This window comes from Myotis lucifugus, unplaced genomic scaffold (genome assembly GCF_000147115.1).
Source record: "Myotis lucifugus unplaced genomic scaffold, Myoluc2.0 scaffold_76, whole genome shotgun sequence".
NCBI lineage: Eukaryota > Metazoa > Chordata > Mammalia > Chiroptera > Vespertilionidae > Myotis > Myotis lucifugus.
Window position 1 is genome coordinate 3,775,743 of NW_005871124.1, and position 26,018 is coordinate 3,801,760.

The 26,018-nt window shown below is 38.0% G+C and overlaps 1 protein-coding gene across 1 annotated transcript in view; it reads right to left on the bottom strand.

Annotated features, from left to right (window-relative positions):
• EFHC2 (EF-hand domain containing 2) overlaps positions 1-26,018 on the bottom strand; it is a 156,815-nt gene that overhangs the window by 23,865 nt on the left and 106,932 nt on the right. The gene's annotated exons all lie outside the window — the stretch shown is intronic.

Here is a 26,018-nt window from a genome sequence, read left to right on the forward strand (position 1 = left end):
ATGCATGATTTCATTAAAATGCCTATTAATCTTACTTTATACAAAATAGTAACAGACTTGGAATTTTGGTTTCCCAGGGTAGAAAATGTATAAATCAATAAATGAAAAAGATGTTTTGGAGATGGGGGAAAGCTTAAGCACATTTCTGTAGTAAAAAGTAAACACTGACACACCCTGCCAGTGAGAAAAAAAAATGAAAGAAAAAAAGTGAAAAGAACCCAGCCAGCATGGCTCAGTGGTTGAGTGTTGACCTATGAACCAGGAGGTCATGGTTCAATTCCTGGTCAGGGCATATGCCCGGGTTGTGGCTCAATCCCAGAGGGGGGTGTGCAGGAGGCAGCCGATCAATGATTCTCTCTCATGATTGATGTTTCTGTCTCTCCCTCTCCCTTCTTCTCTGAAATCATTAAAAATATAATTTTTTTAAAAAATTAAAAGAGCTGTGTAAGGGTACAGTTGTCTGAGTCTTTAGAAGGCAAATAGCATTGAGATTATTGGGCAGAGCTTAAAAAATGCAACAACATAATAATGATGCAGATTCAAAGCCTGACAAATAGGCTGAATTGTTTTTCTCTATATGAAACCTATAAACCATGCAGAATGCATTAGAAAGAGTTACATCAAAATCGTTAAAATGCAACTGTTATGGCAGTTCAATGAATAAACTTTCATCATCTAGAAAATTTACTTGCTGGAAATAATTCAGTTCCCTAGAATACCGAATAAATGAAGGAATAGAAGATTTTGTATGCTCTTCTGCTGTATACTGGTCTTTCAGAATAATGGCTTTCAATTCTTTTATGTATTTCTTGTCATTATCACTATTATTTAAGAACTAGAGGCCTGTTGCACGAAGAGATTCGTGCAATAAGCCTTCCCTTCTCCTGGCTGCCGGCACCGGTTTTCCTCCGGCACCCGGGACCCAGGCCTTCCCTCTGGCCGGAGTCGCCTTCCATCCTCTGTCTTCGAGGCCCCAGCCAGAGCCACTTTCCGTCCTCAGTCTTCGCGGCCCCGGCTTGCCTTCAGTCTTTGCTCCACTGCTCGGAGCCTACGTATGCAAATTAAGTGCCATCTTTGTTGGTGGTTAATTTGCATATCATGTTGATTAGCCAATGGGAGGTGTAGTGAAGGTACGGTCAATTACCCTGTTTGTCTATTATTAGATAGGATTCTTGATTCTCCTGGTCAAGAATTTCCTTAGAGCAGGGGTGGGCAAACTTTTTGACTCGAGGGCCACAATGGGTTCTTAAACTGGACCGGAGGGCCGGAACAAAAGCATGGATGGAGTGTTTGTGTGAACTAATATAAATTCAAAGTAAACATCATTACATAAAAGGGTACGGTCTTTTTTTTTTTTAGTTTTATTCATTTCAAACCGGCCGGATCCGGGCCGAGGGCCGTAGTTTGCCCACGGCTGCCTTAGAGTGTAGGAAAGCCCACAGTTATGATGTTCACCTATCTCAAGGAACTGCATTTCACCTACATCCACTTCTCAGGGTTTCTGGGGGTTTCCTTTTGTCAAATAAAATATAAGGCCAAATTCAATCAAGAAGGCTTCACAACTGCAGCAAGTTAGTTTAGGTCAGTGGTCGGCAAACTGCAGCTCGTGAGCCACATGCGGCTCTTTGGCCCCTTGCAGCTCTTTGGCTCTTCCTAAGCCTTAGGAGTACCCTAATTAAGTTAATAACAATGTACCTACCTATATGTTTTAAGTTTAAAAAATTTGGCTCTCAAAAGAAATTTCAATCGTCGTACTGTTCATATTTGGCTCTGTTGACTAATGAGTTTGCCGACCACTGGTTAGGTCAATCACTCAGCGATCCTGGCTAGGGGCTCACTGTGTGTAAAATACTGTAAAGTTACTTTGGCATCTGAAATTTTCAGAGTCTATAATCAAATAGGGCTTCCCAAACATACAGATGAGCTCTCACAGCCACAAACTGGGAGGGCCAATTGAAGAACTGAGTAATAGTAAGAAATCTTGCCATTCACTCATTCAGGTCCTGTGCTACCAAGTACTTTTGACATGGGTCATCTCATCTGGACTAGAAGGTAGATACTACTATTATCTTCATTTTACAGATGAGAACACTGAGGCACAGAAATGTTAAATTTTATGCCCAATGTTGCAAAAGCCAGAATTCGAACCCTTACCATCTGGCTCCAAAGCCCATGCTCCTGCATACTATGTCCCCTTCTGTTGGGACACAGAAGACAAGACGACCAGATGAAATAGGGCTCAGTCAGGGAAAGCTTCTTAAGGCAGTGGGTTTGGAGATAATTTTTCCAGACCTGTCTTCCCTTTACCATGCATGATCTCCGCTTTGAGGGCTATAACGGACCAGCACAAATAAAGGAAAATTTCAGAAACCCTGAGTCACCAACCATCTCTGACTGACTGTTAAGTGACCACGAAGTAACCACTCCCAGGAAATCCCCTAGCTCACTTAGAACATTGGTCATGGAATAATCAGCCATGACATGTACAGAAAATAAACACTATGCAACCATGAAAAGTGTGTTGTTTATTGGTATTTACTGGTATGAAAGATGCCCATGCTATGTTGATAAATGTAGTATGATCCCAATGAAACTGAAGATAGTGGTACATATATATTCATAGAAGAAAAGACTGGAAGGATACATGCCATGACATCTACAGCATTATTGCTGATTGCTGGTAGATAGATGGGTGGATAGATGATAGATAGATAGATAGATAGATAGATAGATAGATAGATATGGATATCAATAGATATAGTACACTTTTTATAATAAACAAATATTACTTTCATGATCAGAGAAAAAACACTTGAAAGCTTTTTCCTTTTGAGGGTAGAAACTGGTGTGAAGAAGTGGCACACATCCAAGGACCAGGAAGAAGATGTATGCAGCGATAACAAGAAACTTTCCACACACCTTTAACTAAACTTATTCTAGGACCACCAGGCTGTAAAAGTTTATTTTTCTTTTCATTGGATAAACTGAAATTATCCTGGCTTTACTGCAGTTAACATTTATATCTGCTGGGTTTCTGTATGCTTAGGTTTTAAATGGCTCAGTATTCCATGACTTTCCATGGTTTATGTGAGAATTTCAAACAAGCTCTCCCAGACTTAAAAGTGTTCTTAGTCACGTGACAGGTCACTGAACCAGCGATCCCAATCAGAAAGTACAAGTCTTGTTTTGCAGGACTCAAGAGGCTGCCACCATGCCCCCTGAGTTTGCCACTACCCCTTCTTTAGGATTCACCCCACCCTGTCAATCTTTAATGGGCCTCACCACAAAATAGGAATCTTATCAAAAGGTGCACACTCCATTTTTTTGTTGTTGTGGTAAAAGACACATAATATAAAATTTACCATTAGTGACATTTACTACACTCAGAATGTTGCACAATCACCACCTCTATCTACTTCCAAAACATTTCATCACCCCAAAGATGTCACTCCATTTGCCTCCTCGCCGATAGTTCTCTGCCCACCTGGCAACCACTAAATGGAATCATACAGTATGGTCTTTCCTGTTTGACTTTTCTTACTTAGAATAGTGTTTCGATGTTCATCCATGTTGTAGCATGTGTCAGTACTTCATTCCTCTTATGGCTGAATAATACTCCATTGTATGAACGTACCACACTTTGCTTATCCATTCATGTAAGCAAATGGACATATGTGTTATTTCCACATTTTGGCTATTATGAATAGTGCTGCTCTGAACATTCATGTACAAATTTTTGTTTAAATATCTGTTTTCAACATATATGCAGGAGTCGAATTGCTGGGTCACATAGCAATTCTATGTGTAACCTATTGAAGACCTGCCAACTTGTTTTCTGCATACTCCATTTTTACTTAGCAGCAACTACAAAAATAAAACCAACTTCCATCACATATAGCCCTTCCTCATCTAAACCTTCAGAGTGAACCTGAAATAAGGTCTGAAATAAGATCTTGGTACTTCCTGCCCAATCATTTAAGGGAAATAAAAATGCATTTTAAAAAGTATCTGTAACCCTAACTGGTTTGGCTCAGTGGATAGACTCTATCTATCCGATAGAGCGTCAGCCTGAGGACTGAAGGGTCCTGGGTTCAACTCTGGTCAAAGGCACATGCCTGGGTTGTGGGCTCGAACTCCAGTGTGGGAAATGCAGGAGGCGGCTGATCAATGATTCTCTCTCATCATTGATGTTTCTATCTCTCTTTCCCCCTCCCTTCCTCTCTGAAATCAATTTTTAAAAAGCAGCTGTAATTGTATTGACTGGTGTTCTGTGATTACTATTGTTAATCTTAAAGATTCAAATGGCAGGTCATCTTCACCTTTACTCAACATGGCACTACAGATCCTCACAATATTTTTTAGTTAATCTTAGAAGGGACACTACCATGATTTTCTCTGTTTTTGTTATTAAAGTCATAAGACTCCAAAAACCAGTGCCAGACCGCTCTAGGACATCGAGGTAACTGCAAAATTTTGAAACATGAAATGCGCCAGTTTTACGAGACATAATTCCATTAAAGTAACCCGGTCAAGTAATGGTAAATTGAAACTGCATTTTAAAGTTCTGAATCTCAGGATATTTTCTTACATATTGAATTGTTAAAGTCTAAGCAATGTCTTTCAAACAAACTAAAAAAAATAATTTTGATGTAAACAATATCTCAAGAGTAGAAGCCTTGGGATCTAAGGCTTATAAGAAAATCTGGCTGAGCCTAAATTAAACCAAGTCATAGTTTTGATACAATTTGGTAGGACCCTTTATCATTTCCTTCAATATGATATTCATAAAGTAAAATGGATTTCATGTCCTTTAATCAAAAGCCTGGCACGCCTACTCACATCCTATACTCCCTCGGGCTTTCTCTTACATTCGTCAGCTTAAGCTGCCCATACAGAGCAGAAAACCCTGCCTTCCCATCCCTTGCATCCCACTCTGGCATACTGTTGGACTAATGTGTTGCCAGATGGCAGACCGTGGTAGAGGTAACTGGTAGAATATGTGTGTTGAGGAAGGAAAAATAGAAAGCTACATCAAAGTGGGGCCAATACAAATGTCTAACCAAACAGATTTTGCTCATCATAGTTCAAAACCATCTATAAAGCTCTTCAGTCTCACCAGAGAAAAGCCCATATGGCCACTTAGGCTGGATATTCCCCACCTCTAGAGAGCGCATTTATAGACCGATGGTATAAATGGTGTCCGTTGGAGTTGTATCACATGGTAGCCTCACCAGAGGAGCCAAGAAAATCCAAAGAAAATGGGAAAAAGAGTTGACTGCAGACTATCAGAAGATCATCTACTCCAGCCTATGTCACAAACCTGTCTGCAACTGGGAGGTAGTGTGATTTAGCTGTGAAAGTGCGAGCTTTTGAATTACACAGCCATGGTTTAAAATTCAAGCCACACGAATTCACTAATAAATGTGAACTCTGGTAAGTTAACTTCTTTGAGCCTCTGTTCCCCATCTGTGATGTTGGACAAGACAACCTGCCTCACAGAATTTTATTTCACCACAGAAGCCAGGATGATCCTGTTAAAATGTAAGTCAGATCATGCCATGTCTCTGTTCAAAACCCTCTGAGGGCTTGCCATCTTTCTTGAAGTCTCAAGATGGCATACCAGACTCAACATGATATGTCTGTCATCTCTTCTGCTACCTCTTGGACCTTGTCCCGTCTCTTTCCCTCTGCGCCCACCATACTGCACTCCTTGTTCTTCCTCATACAAACCAGGCATGCTCCAACTTCAGGGTCTTATCACTTGCTGCTCCCTTTACCTGGAATGCTCTTTCTCAAGACAGTTACATAGTCTGCTCCTTCACCTCCAGTAGGGCATCTTCTCATTTGCTCAAGTATCATCTTCTCCTTGAGGGCTTTGCTGATCATCATTTTAAAAAGAGTTATCCCTTCCCCCTACAAGTCTGTATTTCCCCAACCCCCTTCTCTGCTTTCTTTTCTTCAGTGGCATTCATCATTCTCCAACATAGTATAACATGTACTTTCTTATTTTGTATATCTACTTTATCTCCCCCCTATCTCCCCGCCAACTAAAAGGTAAATTCCACAAAGGGTAGGGTTATTAATCTACTAGAGGCCCGCTGCACGAAGAGATTTGTGCAACAGACCTTCCCTTCCCCTGGCTGCCGGCACCAGGTTTCTGCCAGCACCGGTTTTCCTCCGGCACCCAGGACCCAGGCCTTTGCTGCTTGGGCTGGAGCCTTCAGTCTTCATTGCTCCGGCCGGAGCCTTCAGTCTTCGCTCCGCCGCTTCATGCCTATGTATGCAAATTAACCACCATCTTTGTTGGGTTAATTTGCATACTCTCCTGATTGGCTGGTGAGTGTAGCAGAGGGATGGTCAATTTACATGTTTGTCTATTATTAGGTAAGGTTTTGTTCACTGCTGAATCCCTAACACCTTAAATAGCCCCTGGCATACAGTAAGCCCTCTATATTAACTAGTTTGCTGAATACATAAAAAATAAGGGTTAAATTAGCAAGATATGAAAAGCATTTAGTGTAATACCTGGATTATCAACACTCAATAAATAATAGCAGTTTTTATTATTCTCATCATTCCACAGTGGAGATTCAAGTTGTATTAAACTGGAAGCTATTTCTCTTAAGCAAGTTTACTTTGAAAAAATATAAAATATTTTTGATGACTGAAATAATAGAATTTATCAGCAGAATATAAAAGAAAAATGATACACTTATTTTAAATAGTCATATTCAGGATTAAGTCTGAACTGAGAATGTAATAAACTCCAGGTGTGTCTTCCTTTATATAATGGGTAATATTTTAGAAGCTGAACAAATGCTTAAGTCTTAGAAATCAAATGAGATGCCCATTTTTACTCTCTATTACATATAAAAATACTCCATCTTCATTTGGGTCATTTTTAATAGGCAATGGCACCTAAGACCTTAGTTTTAAATTCCTCTCATTTCTGTCAAGTTCTTAATGACAAGGAAGCACACTGAACCCTGAAATAAGTCCTTTGAAAACTAAAGAATCTTTTGGCAGTATAAATAATTACTGCCAAATCCATCTGCTTTGTAAATTGACTTTTTGATATATTTTCTCGAAGAGAAGTACATCTGCATTGAAAATCATTGACCCTGTTTTCTTATTCCAAATAAATGTAAGCAGCTTCTAGATCTCTCTGTTACTGCTCTAATCTTCATTTCACATCAAATACTATGGCTTTTCCTGTTTTGACATGTAGTGGAATGTACATGGTAATTTTGATTTATTTAGTTTGAAATCCGGTATGTCTTGGTGTACTCGACTTTGGGGCTATTTAAGTGTAGCCAAACAAAATGAGATTTTCTCATGCGGTTCAGAGAAATTGCTGTATGTTATTAACAAATTCTGTGTAGAGAAACTCTTTAAAATGTTCATCTATAATTTTTCTACAATTTGGTACAATGTGCACTTAATCAAGCTAAGACAACAGCGGTGTGTTTTTTAATCATGTCAAGATTTTTGGTAACAGCGAATGATGGTGCTTAACTTGCAATGTGGGCAGAAAGGAATGAATATTCATTACATTTACAAGCAAAATTATTCATTTCCTACCACCTTCTTTTTCATTAATACCCATTCTGTGTTCAAAGATTACTTGTCTCCAAGATTACTTGTTTGGATTTCTGTTTTTAACTCTTTCTCTCTGGTTGCCAGATGTTTTTAGAGCCCATACTACAAGGGAGGGTTAGGATGTGGCTTACAGGGAGGGCGACCCCATATTAAGCCCACAGATATTTATTGAAATTAAATAGGCTGAACACAAGACCCAAGCCTGTGCCCTCTGGGGTGCTTACAATCAACTTGCTAAACTCAAAACATACTCATATAAAAAACATATCCAAAAAATATATATAATTAGATTCTTAATTCTTTCTAAACACACACTTGAAAATATAAAATGTATCCGCTTTACTCCATCATAAAAATAACACATGTCTAATTATACAGAATTAATGTATAAAAGAAACAAAAGGAAAACCACATACACTCCCACCAAGCAAATACAACCAAGTAAACATTCTGGTATACTTCTTTGCAGTCTCTTTTCTATGAATGGGTATTTAATTGCCTTTTTTTCTTAATAGTTGTAAACATATTTTATTGTCTGTTTTTTTCCATATGACTAATAGATTTCATTTTATCACATATCCTTCTGAAACCAAAATGCTAAACTATACTTCTCTTATTGGATATTTCATGGGATTTTCCAATTTTTATATAAATAATGTCACAGTGAATATCTTTATGCATAACCATTTGTCTGTATTTAAAATTATGTCCTTAGCTCTCCAAAAAGGACATACAGATGGCCAATAGACATATGAAAAGATGCTCAACCTCACTAACTATCAGAGAGATGCAAATTAAAACCACAAATGAGATGTCACCTCACACCTGTCAGAATGGCTACCATCAATAAGTCAACAAACAACAAGTGCTGGGGAGGATGTGGAGAAACGGGATCCCTCATGCACTGCTGGTGGGAATGCAGACTGGTACAACCACTGTGGAAAGCACTACGGAGTTTCTTCAAAAAATTAAAAATGGAACTGTTTTATGACCCAGCGATTCCACTTCTGGGAATATATCCAAAGAAACCCAAATCACTAATCCAAAAGAATATAAGCATCTCTAAGTTCACTGCAGCATTATTTACAATAGCCTAGATTGGGAAGCAGTCCAAGTACCCATCAGTAGATGAGTAGGTACAAAAAGCTGTGGTAGCCCTGACCAGGTGGCTCAGTTGGTTGGAGTGTTGTCCAGTACACCAAAAGGTTATGGGTTCAATTCCTGGTCAGGGCACATACCCAGGTTATGAGTTTGATCCCCAGACAGGACATCTATAGGAGACAGCCAATCAATGTTTCTCACATTGATAAGAGACAACTAGACTAGATTCAACCCCCAACCTTCAATATCTGCACCTTAAAGTTAATCGCAGACCAGAAGGAAAGTGAAGTCAACAAAGTAGAAAAAGGGCCGCAATATGGCTATGTCCAAAAGCTCAGTGATGGTACCCCTCATCCAGCCTGGCATGTATATGCACATAGCAGGAAATCCAGGAAGGCCTCACAGCAGAGGTGGTAGTGGAGCAGACCTCGAAGATAAAAAACAATTTGCCACTCAGAGAAGTAGGGCAGGTAGGGGAAAGAGTTTGGGAGAAACGGAAGAAAGAACCATATCCTCAAAGATACAAGGAGAGCAAGAGGATGGTTCACCTGAGGAGCTATCCAAAGTATTCATAACAGGAGCTAACATTTATCAAGTGCTTAGTGCCATACATTGTTCTAACTGGTTCATGTGCATGAACTCACTTAATCCTCATAATAATATTTTAAGTAGGAACTTTAATTATCCCCATTTAAAATGAGGAGCTAGCCAAACCAGTTTGGCTCAGTGTATAGAGCGTCGGCCTGCGGACTGAAAGGTCCCAGGTTCAATTCCGGTCAAGGGCATGTACCCTGGTTGCGGGCACATCCCCAGTAGGGGGTGTGCAGGAGGCAGCTGGTCGATGTTTCTCTCTCATCGATGTTTCTAACTCTCTATCCCTCTCCCTTCCTCTCTGTAAAAAGTCAATAAAATATATTTTTTAAAAAAATAAAAAATAAAATAAATAAAATAAAAATGAGGAGCTAAAGCCCAGAAAGGTTCCCTCAATTGCCCAAGGGCACACAGGTAATAAGTGGTAGAGCCAAGATTTGAACCCAGATGGTCAGGGCTCTTAGAATGACTAGAACATAGGGAAGTTAAACAAGAGATAAGTTAAGAGAACTAGTAGGTTAGCCCAGTGGTCGTCAAACTGCAGCCCCTTGAGTGTGGCTCTTCCACAAAATACCACGTGCGGGCGCGCACGTACAGTGCAATTGAAACTTCGTGGCCACACTCAAGGGGCCAATGAGCCACATGTGGCTCGCGAGCCGCAGTTTGCCGACCACTGGATTAGCCCAATCATGAAAGGCACCCAAGTGGGCCATGTTCCAGCAACCAAATTTTCTTCCACAGATGAAGACCTTGGAGCATGTCAAACAAGGAAGAAATATTAACAGAATTGGATGCCAGAGCACTCAGGAAACAATGCATGGGTAGTTATGGAGTGATGGCTGTTAGGGAAAAGCATGGAGCTGAGAAACATCAACTAGGATTCGATGTGTTTGGCCAAGTATGGTCCCAGGTCTCTTGTTGAGGGCCTCAAGGACAGAGCCATCGTGGAAGCTAGCTTTGGACAGCAGGGAGGATACCTTTACTGCTGAGATGAGAAAGGAAGCGTGCAAAGTTGTGAATGCAGGGCACTGGGTAAGGTTTGTATATTGTGATCTCTCTATTCTTTATTAATCTGGACATGAAGTTTTACGCTATGAGGTTAGGAGCTTAAGAGTGAGAAAGTTTAAAACATCCATTGTGGGGAACTGGAAAAGGTATAACTAAGCCTTGACCCATCCTTAACTGCTTCTTTATTCTTAACTGCTCACTGATCCATCAATTGTCCAGCCTGTCATCAGTACCTTTTATTTCTTGGTCCCTATTGATCCTTTTCCTTCAGCTTATAGACAAATTTATGTCTCTCCCAACTGAAAACAGCAGCAAAACCCAGCCCTCAATCTATTGCTCAATTAAGTCACCCCAGTGGCATCCATCAAATTGGCGGAACCAGTCTCTCACAGCAGCCTTGTGACAGCAAAGAGCCACACTGTGGCGTTGGATAATGTTCTGACACTCTAGGGACAAAGTAAGTGTCCCTGGGGTTCCTGGACAACTAAGGGAGGAGGGGAAGGGAAGGGGCCTCAAGAAAAACATATTGATCATTCCTCAAGAGGAATTCCTGGTAATATGGCCCACAGGAGCTCACGAATTAAATGGGAAAGTAAAAGAGAGGGGATCAAATGCTGGCCTTGAGCAGGTGGAATGTGTCATAATGATTCTAGGGGTCATCAGAGAGTTCACATTTGAGGTCAAAACAGCTCCGAGGACTTTTTTTCCCTGTCATCTTGTTTTCTGTTTTTATATTGCTATTCCTTCTATTGTTACTTGTCTTTTGCAATGAAGACTATACTAGGTTTGCTTTTAGGTGCTGCAATTTTTTTCTAAAAAAGAACACTATGTACTATACTTGTCTTTATTTTTTCTACTGATAGTATGTTTTAAAATATAAAACAAATGCATCATGGTATGAATTCAAAAAGTATAAGTTATATAATGAATCTCCTCACCACCTCAATTTCCAGTCCCACTCCTCAGAATTTTTCCCCAGCTTTGTTGAGTTATAATGACAAATTGTAGATATTAAAGTGTATAACATGATGATTTGCTTCACATACACATTGTGAAAGAATGATTGGATTCTGCAATTCTATTTGGAATTCTATCTTGGTTGAGTTGAAATTGCCCTAAAGTATGTTAAATTTATATCTGCCCAATTTTCAAAGGATGAAAGATAATTTTACTTTCAAGATGGAATATGAGGAATTTAGCCCTTACATTCCCCATTCTTTCTGAGTCTTGGCTATTTTATCTGTGGTATAAACCATGTCATCTTCCTTTTCAATTTTTCTAGCAATAGCATTCACCTCTTGAAATAGTGTTTTATCTTTGAATTTAGATGTATAAATGTATGTGTAAACTGTCTTAATGTTAAATGCTTTCCAATATTTTTAAATAGAAAATGACTCCCTTGAGTTAATTTTTATTTTCTCTTCATTCTCTGGAGTAATTTCATAAAATAATGTATTATTTTCAGTAATTTATTAAATAAACTATATTACATCTTGTCTTCTTGCAGATTTAAAAACATTTTCTACTGTTCCCATGTACAAAAACAACTTGTCCCCAATTTGTTTACCCTCAAAAGCACTGAATATTGAATCCATTGTCTCCTTACATTACCTGAGGCCTTATCTTTCTGGTTTTTACATCATTCATTTTGCTGGTGGTGATGTTGTTTTTAAGCTTTGTTTTGTATATGTTTTGCTTTGATGCTCATAAAATTGTTCCTTTAACTATGACCTCTAAATGTTTATCAGGGTATATCTAGTGATCTCTTTTTATATATTTTTCTTGGAAAAGAGTGAATTCTCTCAATTTCCAGATATATTTTTTATTATTACTTTGGTTCCATTTGTCCAGTTCCCTCTCTGCCTCCATTTCTGCTCTCTTCTTTCTCATTGTTTTAATCGACTTCTTGTTTTTCTCTGTTTGGGGATGTTTCTAAAGATAGTTTTCTGGTTTACCATCAAGTTGTCTGCAGCGTCCAGTGTCCTATGAGTGCCTCCTGTTTAATTTTTAATTCAGAAAATACGTTTTATACATTTTAATACAATTATCTCCATATTTTGGTCTGTTTGCTTCTCCAAATGGCCTGCCCTTGCTGAGCCCATCAGACATCTAGTTGTGACCAGTATATAACTAGTTGCTAAAAACAAATAAATAAAAACCAATTTTTCATACAATAAAATCACTCTTGGAATCTGCATGGATTCCCCTGTACTGCACCATTTCATTTTTCTCTGTGCAACTTTACAAAGAGGTCATGAGAGCAGTCTGGGCACTGTCATGTGCAGTGGTTCTCAACCTTCTGGCCCTTTATTTTTTTTAAATATATTTTATTGATTTTTTTTTTTTACAGAGAGGAAGAGAGAGGGATAGAGAGTTAGAAACATCGATGAGAGAGAAACATCGATCAGCTGCCTCCTGCACGCCCCCTACTGGGGATGTGCCTGCAACCAAGGTACATGCTCTTGACCGGAATCGAACCTGGACCTTTCAGTCCCCAAGCCAATGCTCTATCCACTGAGCCAAACCGGTTTCAGCCTTTCTGGCCCTTTAAATACAGTTCCTCATGTTGTGACCCAACCATAAAATTATTTTCGTTGCTACTTCATCACTGTAATGTTGCTACTGTTATGAGTCATCATGTAAATATCTGATATGCAGGATGGTCTTAGGCGACCCCTGTGAAAGGGTTGCTCGACCGCCAAAGGGGTCGCAACCCACAGGTTGAGAACCGCTGGTCATGTGACTGCTGTACCAAAATCCACAGGCTCTGTCACAGATGGGCATGTGTGTATGGGGGGAGGGCAGTTTAGGGGAAAAGGGATCCAACCATGTCCATCCTCATTAAATGTGCCCAAGTCAATCTGAAAAGAGGGAGGGAAGGAGAGAGGTAGACAGTTTTTCGATTTGGAGACCAAGACGCCAATTTGGTGCGGGGTTTGGTAGGGAAAGAAGAATCCAAGTGGCAGAGTAAAAGTTGGAACCTTTGTCCCAATACCCCAACCACTGATAGGAACTCCAAAAGAGGCTCGTTATACATGGTGCCGCCAGATTGATGCAGTTCACACTCTGCACAACCCATACAGTGGCCCTTCCCTAGGACCCCGGAATCACATATAGGCTCCAGGGTAGGGTCTTTGCCTTTGCTCAGTTTGACAGACTGTCATTGAGGCAACTGGTCTCCTATGCCAAGAAATAAATCAGAAAAGGAAGAAACAAGCCCATCAATGAAAGCCATGATTCACTTCCTTATCAGAATATGATGTAGAAAAATTTCTTACATTTTATTCTCGCAGTCTACTTTTGGATTTATTTTGGTCATCTATGAAGTATTCTGAGCTTGGGAGAGGGCAGCACGAGGATGAAAATTAAATCACTTATCTGAATCAGAAGTCATAGACACAACCCAGGCAATTGACCCAACTATATTTTGACAGTGGCTAGAACTTTTAAACTTTACAATGTCAGTGAGAAATCATTTTCAGTCTGAGAACTTATTCCAGGCTCCTTGTTTGAAACACCCTGTACTTAAATTATATAATGAATCCTGGTGTGTAGCCACAGAACATCAAGCCTAAAAATAGCAGTTTTAAAAGTAATACATGAAATCCATATGTTGATATCCTCATCTATAAAACATAAGTGGCTCTAAATCAAAAAATAGCCCAGCTGGTGCAGCTCAGCAGTTGAGCACTGACCTATGACCCAAGAGGTCTTGGTTCAATTCCAGGTGGGGCACATGCCTGGATTGCAGACTAGCTCCCAGTAGGGGGCGTGCAGGAGGCAGCCAATCAATGATTCTCTCTCATCATTGATGTTTCTATCTTTCTCTCCTCCCTTCCTCTCTGAATGAATAAAAATACATTTTTTAAAAATAAAGCAAAATATGCTCATCTATTAAGAGTTTGACATTTCTACTTACAAAAAAAAAATGAAAAATGAGCAAGAATCAATTAAGATAAACAATATGGGGAAGATCATGTCAGTCACAAACCTCACTTCCCTGACACTTCAGGGGACATGCTTCCCACTCTGGGTGGGAAAGAGCCACTCTGGCAGGTGCTGGAGCACAGTCCGTCCCAGGCCACACAATGGTCACTCCCAGGGTCATTTGCCCTGAGCTGATTTGCAGCAACAGTGACTAGCCCAGCCACTTCATGCCCAAGCCTCCTGGAGGCCGAAATAACCAGCATAGTGACAGCAGATACAACCAGAATGGGGGAGAGGGGAAAGGGGCTCCATGCTTCAGGGAATGGTGAGCTTTTCTCAGTTATTTCCACCCTCTGTGGGACGTGATATCACTACCCTCAATGCTTTACCCCTCCCTGTATCGACAACCTTTCCCATGTGACTTTGTTCCACCTTATAAAGGGGCCCAATTCTTTTCCTGCTCCTTGACAATGGGATAAACAACAGGACTTGCCTTAGACAATACAATGATGTGGAAGTCAAGGTGTGTTAGTTCTAAATCTAGGCCTCAAGAGGCCTTCCATGTTTTTCATTCTCTGACTACACTTCTGCCACCTCCATGAAAATGACATGCCCGGGTTAGCCCGCTACTCCCTGGGGGAAAGCGAGAGACATATGGAACAGAGTTGCCTCAGGAGGGCCTAGTCCAGATCTACTAATAATTATTATTGTAACTCTTATTGTAGTTATTAGTATGTGGTAGGATTTACCTTTATCACCCTCTATATTACTATAACTCTTAATTCATGATGAAACTGCTACACTGCTTGGTGCAAATCCCAGCTCTGCAACTTAATATGTGATCTTGGATAGGTTCCTTAACCTCTCTGTGCCTTAGCTTTCTCATTTGCAAATGGGAATGAAAATAGCACCCACTTTTCAGGATTGCTATGAGGATATCCTATATAATAGAAGCCTAATATGCAAATTGACCAAATGGCGGAACAACAGGTGGAACTACTGGTTGCTATGATGCGCACTGACCACCAGGGGCAGACACTCAATGCAGGAGCTGCCCCCAACCCACAGACCCCAGGCCGGCCAAGGCAGGTGCCAGTGGGGGGACCCCCTGATCACCCCACCGATCACCCCACAGATCAGCCCTGATCACTGGCAAGGCCTAAGGACCCTACCCATGCATGAATTTAATGCACCAGGCCCCTAGTTCATATATTAAAAGCATTTTGTAAAGGACCTGTCACAAGATAAGCAGCATAGAAGTGTTAGCTGTTATTGTAGTTATTAGTATGTGGTAGAATAAATTGTCCTTCAGGAAATGCCAAAATCAGTCTAAGAGTCCCTTTTCAATAAAATCCTAACTACTAAGTTAGTAAAAATTGAATCCAAACAAAAGGCACTGTCTTTGTTCATCTGTTCATTTATTCTTCAACTAACATGCCTGAGGGAATAAAAGGATGTGGCACCAGTCATAAATGCAATGAGATCAAAGAGACACAGAACACTGTGAGCTAGGAGGTCAGGAACTTCTTAAGAGAAGAAATATAATTTGGACTCTGTATTCAGGGGTAAGAGAAATCTGGACAGCAAAGAAGAGACCCCTTCCAAATGGTGTGGGAAAAGAATGACCCAGATTGAGCAGCTTAGAAACAGCAATGCCACATCTCACAGTGGGTGATGGAGGTTCAGAGATAAGACTGATATTCTCCAAGGCAGCTCATTCATCTCCAAATTTACTTCAATCACCCATTATGGGATCTGGCACAGAGTAAGTACCTAATATATGTATACTGAATGAATGAATGAGTGAATGGATGAATGATAAACACACATGATTAAACACACTATGAGGCATGCCTTCCACACCCAGTACTTTAGATAGCAAAATTTACTTGAATGAAAAACTGCCAGGTAGGACCTGCCTTATGGTGGCCTAAGTGTCATTCTCCTCCTGCTCTGTAGTATTTTCTCATTTTACATCATAATTTTTACATCATAATTCTCCCTCTGAGGAACTGAAAATTAACATTTAGTTACTTCTCTTTTTTTCAAACAAAATTTGGACTCTAATGAAAGAAGAAAGCATGGGTGGCACTAACCTGGTCATCTGTTCCCAACTAGATGGCTACACAGCTACCTTGCTTTTATTCATAGAAACTTCATTGAAAAAAGAGACCATTAGAACATTATATTTTGGATGAAATAGAAGTTTCACTGTTAATGATTTACCCACTCCCACAAGAATATAATCATGGAAAAAGAAATAAAAGAAACACAGTATAAATATATATGTATATATAAAACCTCAGAAAAAGAGTTGGCCTTTTTTCCACTCTTTAGAAACATAAGAAATAGTCTATCTGTTTTGGCACGACATTATATGATTTATTTATTCTAAAATGCCAAGAATTTTTTCTAGCATCCCATAAAACCCAAAGCTATAAGAATGGACATGCTTCCAAAATAGAAAGAGAAAACCCTGAGAGTTATTAAGGTTTTTAAATAGTGGAGCTGATTTTAACTAAGTCTATATGAGCTAAGCCAAATCCACTTCAGCACAGGTATGAATAATACTGTGACATTCCCTAATAATAATGTGTCTAGTCAGTATCTTCTCCAGAGTAATTTTAGAGAGTCCATATGGCATGGGAGAGAGGTGTGTGTGGCAAAATGGTAGCCAAGGTAGCAATTAAAACTCCAACTCGTGGCTGAGCTTGCAAAACAAGAGAGAGAAAATATCCCAAGTGCCAAGGCAAATAGGTATCTGACAGCCAGCGAGAAAGGTGCCCAAGCTAATAGGGTGGGACTTGGGGGAGGTGGGAATCAAACACTATTAACAGGTAAAAGCTTGGACTTTAATGCTCCCTCAGGCACGAGACAAGGCCTCTGGCCATGTTGGGCAGCAATTTAGAACTTCTACACATGAAACCTGTGCAACTGAAATGAAAGGATTACTATACTCTACCCATTGGCCAAGAGATATGATAATGAACCTTGTCTCTGCTGAGTCTCTGATTACAAATAATAATAATAAGTTATCTGAGAACTCAAAGCCAATATTCTGTCTAAAAGGAATTTGGAATACAAATTATTTGACCCACTTACTGTGGAAAATTCCAAAGCAATAAATTAACATCAAAATTAAAATGAAATTAGGTCCAGTGTATAAGCCACCTGGGGAGGCAAAATCAAAACTACTCTGAAAGTTCTATTGCTGGATACCAAAATTAGTGGGCAAAAGTTTGAAGAAAAGCAGGATTTGCATAGTCTCAAAGTATCTCTTTCAAGGTATTTACTCACTACAAAAGGAAAAATGGTAAGTTTACAATGGAGAAATCTGGCAGACACCATCTTAATCAAGTGATCAGGGTCAGTATCACCAACAGTAAGACATATTGACATCATGAATCCTTCAATATGATGCACTAAGAAAGACACATCATTTCTGTAGTATTCCTGCCAAACATGCATAATCTAAGTCCAACCAGGAGAAAACATACAAATCCAAATTGAAAGACATTTTACAAAATAACTGATTAATACTCTTCAAAAAATATCAAGGTCATAAAAGACAAGGCAAGACTGAGGAACTGTTACAGAAGGCTAAGAAGAAAAAACAACTAAATGTGCCATGTGGGATCCTAGATAGGATCCTGGACCAGAAAAAGGACATCAGTGGGAAAATTGGTGAAATTCAAATATGGTGTTTAGTTTATAGTATTGTCCCAATGTTAATTTCTTGGTTTTGATAATTTCATTATTTTAAGATGTTAATATTAGAAGCCAGGTGAGGGGTATATGGAAACTGTACTATTTTGGAAACTTTTCTGTAAGTCTATAATTAATTCAAAATAAAAAAATTTGAACACAAGAAAAAAAAACTAGTCTGAAGGGACAATCCAAGAAGTAAAAGAACACTGCAGTGGGGAAGAAAGTCTATCTTAAGATGAGCTTAGAAAACATAAAAGGAAATAATCCTCTACGCGTGAGAGTCAACAGATATAACAGAAGGATTGTACTCCATGAATTTTGGACAATATAACAAAAAACAGTAATGGAATATGAAAGTATTGTGTTTAAAATGAATAAAGAGGTAAAATATAGAGAAAGCATAAAACAAGATGCCATAGAAAAGAACAGAAATATTTTTTTTAAATCTAAATAGCACGTAAGGAATTGGAAGGTACAGTCATTGAATCAATAAACTGGATGATGGATTTAAGGAAAATTACAAAAATGCCGCACAGAATAAAAATAAATAAAAAGAATGAATGAAAGGTGAAAAGACATGGAGAAGATGGAGAAGTTTGGAAAAAAGACAAGAGAGAACAGATTGAGAGTTTGAGAAGGAAAAGTGAGAGAACGGACAAGAGAGATATTTGAAGAGCTAATGGCTTAGAAGAATTCTCAAACTGAACGGATTACACATAGTCCCAAGATACCTTGCAATGAAATTTCAGAACCCCTAAACAAAGAGAAAGACAACCAGAGGAACAATTATATTAACAAGAGACTTATGAACAACCACAAAGGAGAGCCCAAGATCTAACAGAATAATAACTTCAACAGGTCAAGGTAAAATAACTATAAACCTAGAATTATTTTCCTACCCAGTTAAACTTCAAAAGTATGAGAAAAATAAATACACTTCAGAAAATATGGGTTCATTCCCAGAGTTATAAAGCAGGCCTCAATAAGTATCCAAAAATCATTATCATGCAAGCCATACTCTCTCACTAAATGTAATACAAAGAGAAATGAAGAATTTTAAAAAAGCTAACCACACACAAATTTAAAAACAAATAAATAATTAATTGCCCCACAAGAGAGGATAATAGCGTTTGGAAATATTTACATATGAAAGACAATGAACACTAAAGCCAAAGCAGTACTCAGAAAGCAAATTAAAGCGTTAAGTGCATTTCTTAGAAAATACTTATAGTCAATGAAACAAATGTCCAACTCAAGAAATTAGGAAATAAGCACAGAGAAAAACAGAAATAAGGGTTTAATAAAAGCAAGAGTGCAATTAATGAAATAGAAAACAAAGTAAAAACAGAGGCTTAGCAAATTGAAATCTGGTTCTTTTTAAAACGAACCAAATAAACAACTCTAGTAAAATCAATTTTTAAAAAGAGGAAAGGCACAAGTCAACAGCAATAGGCCTAAAATGGTGATGATTTTTTAAATTAGATGAAATGGAAACATTTCTAGAAAATATATAATTTCAAAACCAACTCTAGACGAAATTGAAATCTGGAATAAGATGTATTACCCTAAGAGAAAGTGAATCATTAAAAATCTACCCACATAAAAAAGGACCAGCAACTTCTACAAAACTTACAGAGAACTAATAAAACCCACAAATTGTTCTAAGAAACTGATAATGAATATTCTGAAACTTATTTTAAAGACTATTAGAAAACAATGATATCTAAATTGTACAAAGACAGTATGAGAAAAAAAAAGTATAAGCTTATTTCCTTTATGAACAAGGATGTGAAAATCCTGAATAAAACCTCTGCTTTTATATATAAAAAAAAAACCTATAACAAGCAAAACAGTTAATGGTGAGATATTAGAAATATCTCTTTTGGTCAGGAAAATGATAAGGATACTTGCTATTACTATTCATCTTACATACTGTATTATAGCTTCTAGCCAATATAATAAGAAAATAGAAAAAATTATAAGGATTAAAAGGGAAGAAGCAAGTCTGTCATTATTTACAGTTTACATGGTCTAAAATAAAATCCAAAAGAATTGACAGAATCTGAGAACTCAAAAGAAAAAATAAGATTAACATATTAAAAAGTAATATAAAAATTATATACCCCAGCAACAACCAATTAGAAAATGTAATGTTAAAGTAAAAAGACAATATTTGCAATAGCAACAAAACTATACAGCATTATAAAATAATATATATTATATTCATGGATAGGAAATCACTATTTCATTGTGACAGCAATTCTGCCCCCAATTAATCTATAAATTCAACATAATTCCAGTCAAAATCCAATCTGGCTTTTTAAGGAACTAGAAAAAGTAGTCATGAAATTAATATGGAAAATTAAAGACCTAGGAATTGTCAGAAGAAAAATTAGAACCCTGCTATATATGGTAACAAATTAAAACACGTAGTACCACTTAGGGAGAGACAAGTAGACAAACTTAACAAAAATAGAGTTTAGATATCAATTCATATAGATATGGGACCATGAAATGTGTCAGATGTGTCCATGCAAACCATCGGAAACAGGACAGACTTAATGCATGGTGCTGGAACAACTGGCAATTCAAATAGCATTCATAATTTCTTTTTTTAATATATATATTTTTATTGATTTCAGAGATGGAGAGAGACAGAGAGATAGAAACATCGATGATGAGAGAATCATTGATTGGCTGCCTCCAGCACACCCCCTACTGGGGGTGGGAGGATCCAGCCTGCAGCCAGGGCATGTGCCCTTGGCCGGAATCAAACATGAGACCCTTTAGTCCACAGGCCGACACTCCATCCACTGAGCTAAACTGTCTAGGGCATAATTTCTTAAAGAGAATGTAAAGTTCACAAACCATAAACTAAAAAAGTGGATAAGTCCATTTACAATTAAAAATCTAAACTGCCATATGGCAAAAGATACCGTACAGGAAGTGCAAAGAGAAGCCCACAAAGAGAATGTATCTGCAATGCATATAACCAACAAAGAACTCATACCCAAAATGTATCAAGAACAAAGCAATAAAACTTGAATCCCAACAGAAAAATGAGCAATATGCAAAATATGAAAATATAAATTGGTGCTTCCACTTTGAAGAATAATTTAACAATCCTTAGATATTCACTATGTTTCTATTCTAGAGAAACTTCAATTCTAGAGAAACTTCACATGTTCACAAAGATATGTGTATTCCCTTAAAGCCGTCTGTAATAGCAAAATAATGACCCCCAAAGATAACAGATCCTAATCTCTGAAACCTATAAATGTTTCTCTACTTAAAAAAGAGTCTTTGCAGAATCTCGAATTTGAGGGATTCCCTAGATCAGTGGTTCTCAACCTTCTGGCCCTTTAAATACAGTTCCTCATGTTGTGGTGACCCCCAACCATCAAATTATTTTCGTTGCTACTTCATAACTGTAATGTTGCTACTGTTATGAATCATAATGTAAATATCTGATATGCAGGATGTATTTTCATTGTTACAAATTGAACATAATTAAAGCATAGTGATTCATCACAAAAACAATATGTAATTATATATGTGTTTTCCGATGGTCTTAGGTGACCCCTGTGAAAGGGTCATTCGACCCCCAAAGGGGTCGAGACCCACAGGTTGAGAACCGCTGCCCTAGATTATCCTGGATTCTCCAGGTGGGCCCTAATTGTCATCTCAGGCATATTTCTTTACAGAAAGACTGTGGGGAGGGAGGGAAGGACAGAAGAAGGGAGGGAGAAAGGGAGGAAGGGAAGGAGGGAAAGAGAGGGGGAGAGAGCGAGAGAGAGAGCGAGGAGGAGGAGGAGGAAGAGGAAGAAGAAAAGGATGAGATGATGATGTGAAGGCAGAGGCAGAGATTAATGTGGCCACAAGCCGAGGAATGCCAGTAGCCACCAGAAACTGGAAGAAGCAAGGATCAGATTGTCCCTTAGAAACTCCAGAGGGAGCAAGGCCCTGCCAACAACATCTTGATTTCAGCCCAGTAGTACTGATTTGGGGTATCTGCCTCCATAACTGTGAGAAAATAAATTTCTGTTGTTGTAAGCCGCCTAGTTTGTGGCAATTTGCTACAGTGGCCACAGGAAACTAATATAAGGAAAAAATTGATAAACTGTTTTCATTCATAAAATGGAGTACTGTGAAACAATGAGAATAAATGAACTAGATCTACATGTATTCATATGGAAATTTCTCAATATCATATATTGAGCCCTGACCGATTTGGCTCAGTGGATAGAGCATAGGCCTGGGGACTCAAGGGTCCCGGGTTCGATTCTGGTCAAGGACATGTACCTTGGTTGCGGGCACATCCCCAGTGGGGAGTGTGCAGGAGGCAGCTGATCGATGTTTCTCTCTCATCGATGTTTCTAACTCTCTATCCCTCTCCCTTCCTCTCTGTAAAAAATCAATAAAACATATATTTTTTAAAAATATATCATATATTGATTGAAAACAGAAAGTTACCAAAGGATATATACAGTGTTGTGCCATTGTGAACATTTTTAAGAACACAAAACAATATAAATTATTTATGGATATGCATATGGAAAAAATTAAGTATGGGGATTATATACACATCTTGATAATGGTAAGGGAAAGAGATTTGGGACGAGGGCTTTAGCTATATATCCACTTCTTACTTATCTTTTTTAAAGAAAGATAAAAAGAAAATGTAAAAAATGTTAACATTTCCTATTTCGGTAAATTTTAGTCTTTAAAATTTTTCATTATTACAATTTCGTCTAAGTTGAAAAGAGAAAATATCAGATTTGGAATCAAACAGACTTAGGTCTGAATCCTGGCTCTGCCCTTAACTAGCTCTGTGACCTTGTGCTAACTAATGAGTTTGCCTTAAAGACTTATTTTAAGGATGAAATGAGGTTTTATGTAAGTGTCCAACACAACCGGAAAGACTAATAGTAAAGTGGTCTAGGTGGGAAAGATTGAGACCTATGAGAAAGTCTAGACCTGCTGGCTAGAAGTGTTATATGCAGCAGTGTTTTCCAAAATTTTTGAATTTTTTTTATTGATTTGAGAGAGAGAAAGGAAGAGGGGGAGAGAGAAACATCATCGATGAGCTGCCTCCCGCACACAGCCCAATCTAGGATCCAGCCCGCAAGCTGGGCATCAAACCAGGTTGTGCCCTGACCAGGAATCAAACCAGCGACCTTTTGGTGCACAGGACAATCAACTGAGCCACATCTGCCAGGACTTTTTTCCAAAATTTTTTTATCACTCCTCCATTAAAAATGTTTTTGAGCTGTCACCCTCATATATTACTTAATAATAATGTGCTTATAGTATTGTACTTTTACATATAATAAAATATATACAAAATAATATTAAAGATTTAAAAAGATAAATGTAAATCATGGAAAAATAAATATGAATAATGGAAAAGACCATGGTCCCTTATAATATAAAATAAAATGATCTGGCCACCATTGCAGGCAGGCAACATTCTATGAGAATAGATGCAAAAACTTTAAACAACATTTTAGTATATCAAATACAACCATATATAAAAGAAAAATAACATAATGACCAAGTGGAGTTTATCCCAGAAATGCAAGGATTATCATTCAAAAATCAATCAATGTAAGTTACCATATTAACAAACCTGAACAGAAAACCAATATAATCATCTCAATAGATATAGCAAAAGGACTGGATATAAAATCTAACACTTAACAATGCAGGAACAGAAAGGAACTTCCTCAATCTGATAAAAATTCTTAACTAACAGTACACTTAGTGTTGAAAGATCGAATGTCTTCCCCCTAATTTAAGAAACAAGAGAACAATTTTATATCTCACCTCCTCTATTTAACACTATGCTGACATTTCTTAAAACAAGAAAAAAATCCAGTTTGGAAATAAAAAAAGTAAAACTGCTTTTATTCACAGACAATATGAGTGTCATGTAGAATAAAAAGAAAGTTACTAGGACAAATAGGTGAGTTTAACAATGTAGCAGGATATCAGATCAATATATAAATATCATACTTGAAATATACAATTGGAAACTGAAATTAAAAACAATACAATTTATCATAATACTCTCCAGGTCCCTCCATGTTGTCTCAAAGGGTAATAGATCCTTCTTTTTCACAACTGCATAGTATTCCATTGTGTGAATGTACCACAGTTTTTTTATCCACTCATCTGCTGATGGGCACTTGGGCTGTTTCCAGATCTTTATTATGCTAAGCAAAATAAGCCAGTCAGAGAAAGATAAATATCACATGATCACACTTAAATGTGGAATCTAATGAACAAAATAAACTGATCAATAAAATAGAACCAGAGGCATGGAAGCATGGAACAGACTGACAAATCTCCGAAAGAAAGGGTGAGGGATGGGGTGAGATTAACCAAGGGACTTATATGCACATATGCATTGCCCATGGACACAGACAATAGGATGGTAAAGGCCTGGGGTGGGGCGGGAACCAGGTGGAGGGGGGCAATGGGAGAAATAAGGGGAGATATCTGTAATACTCTCGACAATAAAGATTTACAAAGGTACCAAAAATATGAAACATTCAGGAATATATCTGATAAGAGATGTGCAAGATCTGCTCCCTGAAAGCTATAAAATATTTCTGAGACAAATTAATTCCCAAATAAATGAAGAGATATCAGAAGACTCAATACTGTTGACAAATTTATCTATAGATTCAATGCAATTGTCATCAAAATCCCAATCGGTTTTGCTGTAGAAATTGACAGGCTGATTCCAAAGTTCAAAAGGAAATACCAGTATAGCAAATTTAACTTTTAAAAAGAATAAAGCTGGAAGACTAACATTACCTGATTTTAAGACTTATTGTAAAGATACAGCAATCAAGAAAATGTGGTATCAGTGATAAGATAGACAAATAGATCAATGGAACAGAATAGAGTCCAGAATGGGCCCATTCATATATGGACAAATGATTTTCAACAACAGTTCAAAGGCAATTCAGTGGAAAAAGCATAGTTTTTTTCCAACAAAAGGTGCAGAAAAAGTTACATATCTACATATAAACAAACAAAACTTTAACTCATACCTTATACCACAAACAAAAAATTAACTCAAGGTGGATCATAGACCTGAATGTAAAACCTAAAAATAGAATTCCTCTAGAAGAAAACATAGGAAACCTTTGTGACCTTGAATTAGTGAAAGATTCCTTAGATACGAGACGAAAAGCATGATCCACAAAAGCAAAAACTAATAAATTTGACTTAATCTGAATTTAAAACTTTTACTCTTCAAAAACCCTTTTAAGGAAATAAAATCACAAGCCACTTACAAACAGAAAATATTTGGCAATCATCTATCTGATGAGAAAATGTATCCAGAATATATAAAGAATTCTCACACTCAGAAACAACAAAATAACTCAAAAAATGGGCAAAGGACTTGAAAAGAAGGTTCATCAAAGAAGATTTATAGATGGCAAATAAGCTCATGAAAGACCACAATGAGAAACTACTACACATCTATTAGAATGTCTAAAATTAAACTGACAGACCATACCAAGAGTAGTAAGTAAGCAAGTGGAGGAGCTGAAATTCTCAAAGACTCTTGGTAAAAATGAAAAATGATCCAGTTGCTTTAAAATACAATTTGGGAAGTAAAAATCTGAATGAAAAATCAACAACTCTTCTTAGATCCATCAAAGAAGTGAGGACAAACCACTGCCCCAAAATTAAAAAGGCAGAGGGGCAGCTACAGAGAATCATGACTTACAGGAGCAGAAACCTACAAGCAGAAATCTCCATGGGAACTGGAGTAGAAAAATCTGAGCTGTAACTGACAAAATTCTGGAGGCTCAGTGTAGACAAATCTAAGAGATAAAAACTCCAAGGGAAGGCAGTCATCAAGGGGCCCCCCACACATACACTTGTGAGTTTTATTTCCAGGAACTCAATCAGGTTCCCACAGAGAAAACTAAGAAAAGTCCCCTCTGGCTTCTGGCATGGAGAGGCAGAAAGTAACCATTCTGAAGTATGCCAGAATGCCCAGTCTGAGTGGCTCAGTAGTTGAGGGTCAACCTATGAACCCAGAGGTCACAGTTCAATTCTCA